This window comes from Petaurus breviceps, unplaced genomic scaffold, assembly GCF_028583685.1.
Source record: "Petaurus breviceps papuanus isolate PSGF00001 unplaced genomic scaffold, PetGlider_PUasm1.0 140, whole genome shotgun sequence".
Classification (NCBI taxonomy): Eukaryota; Metazoa; Chordata; class Mammalia; order Diprotodontia; family Petauridae; genus Petaurus; species Petaurus breviceps.
Genome location: NW_027185698.1, coordinates 31,178,158 through 31,182,314, shown reverse-complemented (window position 1 = coordinate 31,182,314; position 4,157 = coordinate 31,178,158).

Below are 4,157 nucleotides of genomic sequence, written 5' to 3'. Positions count from 1 at the left end.
CAAAAGAAAATGTTACACATTCTGGCAACTCCAGTTCTTTCTGGTGATTGAGTGAGGGGAGTGGGGAGGAGGCTTTGTTCATTTCTTTTATCTTGTAGATAGTTCTTTTTACTTTTACTGTTTCCTATATGTTTTTGTTTGTTTGTTCTAATTATTTCTTTGTTCTGGAGGGTTGAGGCAGACCTTTACAAATCAAGATAGGAATCAACCTAGAAGAACTTTGCACAATTATATACTAGGGGTGACCATGAGCCCCAGACCAACACAGGGGGATCTGGAGCAGTAGGAAGGGTTGTTAATTGTGGGAGCATAAAGGAATTTAAAAGCTGTGTTCCAAAGACAGAATGGAACATATGAGGGAACATATTCAGGAGAGAATACAACTGATGATTTGGTTGTTTCAGTCTGTTGTGGGTCAGAGTCTTTATGATAGGCCTAAAACAAAGAACAGTCTTCTGACAGATGTTACCCTTTCCCTGTTTCTTAGCTTTTGTTTCCTTGATGGAGATAGTTAAGATTAGGACAGAGGGCAGCAAAGGTAAAAGAAGAGTAAGTATGTAGGAAGGGTAAGGAAGAGGGAAAAGGAAAGAAAGAGAAGAAAGCAACAGAGACTAAGATTAAAGGGAGAGAAGGAAGGAAGGAAGGAAGGAAGGAAGGAAGGAAGGAAGGAAGGAAGGAAGGAAGGAAGGGAGGAAGGAAGGAAGGAAACGAGGAAGGAAGGAAGGAAAAGTAAGAGTAGATTTAGGTTTCAGGATGGGAAATGGGGTGGGAGAAGATGGCTTGCACAGACTCCCCTAACCCCAGGAAGCATTAATGGCTGCCTTTGGGCAGAAGTTAATTTTAGCTTCACATGATCCTGTCCCTATGTGCAGCCCTTTTGACTAAATTCAAACTTCACAGAACAAATCCCCTAAATGATATTATTTATTCTGTAAAAGTGTGACTCAGTCAAAAGGCCACTCTTGAAGACCTAGAGGGCCACATGTGGCCTCGAGACCACAGGTTCCCCACCCCTGCCCAGATTGTCAGTTACTGATGTCAGGCACAAAGACTTAGAAGCAAAGCCATGTTATATTCTCATATGATTCACAATCTATACCATGGCCTCAGGAAAACGAAATCAAGTGGCTAAAAAGTGAAAATTTCCTAACTCAATCCATTTCTATCCAGAAAAGGTGATCTTCTAGTCAATGTTGAATCCCTGGAAAGTTCTAGGACCTCACCCCCTGGGATGGTGGCTGGAGAGGGAAAGGTTATCGAGCATAATGTTGAATTCCTGCAGGAACTTATCTTCTACAGAGAGAACAGGGTGTGCTTAGACAGTATATCCTCCTGGACAGAAGAGAATCATGGAGTTCAATCCTTAATCTTCAATCTTTAGTTTCAGTCCTGGGCAGCACCAGGTACTTGGGGAAAAGGTGTAAATTGAAGGTATCCTGTAACTCATATTCCTTGTTACCTTGTATGTTTGTAAGGAAACTAGGGACCCTGTAACTCACATCTATGGATACTTAGACATAACCTATATTCTAGCTATTTTCTGAAATATTCTGGAAATGTAGCAGTATGCAAAGTGGGTAAAGAAAAACAGCTTGGAAGGAGAGGAAAAAGTTGTACCTGATTGATCTGGGTCCATATAGGCACAAGATTGGGGTTCTGAGCCTCTTACACCTTACATCTAAAATGTGAATCTGTTTATACTATGTAATACTAAGAGGCAATGTGGTATCGTATAGAGGGAGCTGACCTCAGGGTCAGAAAGACCTGGCTTTAACTTCAGCCACTCTGTGATCCCCTACAAGTCATTTAACTTCTTAGTGGCCCAGGCAAATCTGAGAAACTCAAAGTGGCAAGAGAGTTCCAATCTTCTTTGACAGATGAAGTTCCTTGCTGAGAAATTCCTACAGTGATAAAAATCAGAGGTTGAATAAAAAACAAAAATGCTCCTCCCATCTTCTAACAGGGGTGATGATACAGAAAGTATTTTGCGAATTGTAAAGCTTGAGAGACACACAGTCCTAGAATCAGAGTCATAGATTTGGAAGAGATAGCAAACATCTTTTAGTCCTCTATTCTTAACATGTACCCATTTCAGTTACCTACCTTCAAGGAGATTACTGTCTAACTTCAATAGCAGTCAAATAAACAGTTATTCCTGGAAATCGAATAGTGCTTTATAATTTTCAGACACCATATCCTTCGCTTCACTTGACTTTCATAATCAACCTGGGAAACAGATGAGCAACACACAATTATCCTCATTTGTTAGAAAACAGAACAAAACCCTAGATAAGTGATTTAAGCATCTTACCCAAGGTCACTGAGTTAGCAAACTGTGAAGCCTTTCTGCTTATTATACTCCCCACCACATCATAGTACAAGGATTAAATGACACCAAGAGATTGTAAAAACTAGTGCATGATTTCTTATCAAAGTAGGTGGCAGAGATTGTAGTTAGGAAGAAGCAATTGACCAAGGGTCATCTAGTAATTAATCGATTGATTTTTTAAAAATGCATTGGACTAGGAATAAAAGAGCACTGGCTATAAGTCTGAGCTTCCTCTGTGTGATCATGGACAAGTTAGTCCCTCTCTCTGAGCCTCCCTTTTTTTCCTTTACAAGGGAGTTGAGAAGCAAAGTGGCATGATGGATAGACAGTCAGCTTTATCATCAAGAAGGCTTGAGTCCAATTTTTTTCTTTGACACATATTAGCTATGAGACGATGGACAAGTTACTTAACCTCTCATTGCCCCAGGCAGCTCTCTAAGACTATGAGTTACAGGTGAGTTGAGTTGTCAATCTTCCTATGTGGAAAGAGTTTCTGTAGTAGGTGTCTCCTACACCAGAAATGTCAGACTTGTGGCCTGCAAAACTCTCAAATGCTGCCAAGCCAGATGAAAAGATAACTGGGAAATGTTTAACAAAATAAATAAAGATGCAGTGCAACACAGATAATGTTAAATTGATGTTTTCTAAGTCAATATGAGAATTGCAGGGATCCATTTCAATCTGACCACTGACCTACACCAATTAAATCAATGTGTGCTTTCTCATTCCTCCTCTCCCTCCCCCCCCAAAAAAAGAGATAACTGATATTTATATGCTATTTTAAGTTTTTCAAAATTCTTTCACAGTGCCTAAAATATAGTAAACATTTAATAAATGCTTATTGACTTAACTTTATGTACATTAACTCATTTGAGTCTCACAATAACCATTCGAAGGAAGCCCCAGAACTTACTGTCTCCATTTTGAAGATGAATCTACTGAGACTAGTGCCAGATGTGGAGTCAGGAAGACTCATCTTTTTTAATTCAGATCTGACTTCACACACTTACTAGCTATGTGACCCTGGGCACATCACTTAACCTTGTTGTCTTTAGTTTCCTCATCCGTAAAAGGAACCAGAAAAGGAAAAAGCAAACCATTCCAGTATCTTTGCCAAGAAAACGCCAAATTGGGTCATGAAGAGTCAGACATGGCTGAAAGTGACTGAACAACAAAAGAGAGATTAAGCAATTTGACTCTGGTTAGTTAAGAAGCAAGTTAGTAGGGGCAGCCAGGTAGCCCAGCGAGTAAGAGCACTGGTCCCAATGTCGGGATGACCTGGGGGATCGAATCTGGGCTCAGATACTTAGCACCACACCCAGAAATAACTGGCCATGTAACCTTGAGCAAGTTACTTAACCCCACTTGCTTAAAAAAAAAGAAGCAAGTTAGTTTCAGAGTTGGAATTAGAACTCACATCTCCTGTTCCCTGGCCAGTGTTCTTTGCAGTCTATTATTTTGCTGCATACATCAAGTCTTCATGCCAAACAACATAGTCTGCTGGCTATGCCAAATCATGGGGCTCATTCAGCTACAAAGGATGAGGAATGTACTATTAGGAAACTATCAAAAAACCTAGAGTAGTCAACTCTGTGTGTGTGTGAGAGAGAGACAGACAGACAGACAGAGGCAGACAGACAGACAGACAGAGACAGAGAGAGACAGAGAGAGAGACAGAAACAGAGACAGAGAGAGACAGAGAGAGAGAGATGGAGAGACAGAGACAGAGAGACAGAGACAGAGAGAGACAGAGACAGAGACAGAGAGAGACAGAGAGAGAGACAAAGAGAGAGAGAGAGACAGAGAGAGAGAAAGAGAGAGAGAGAGA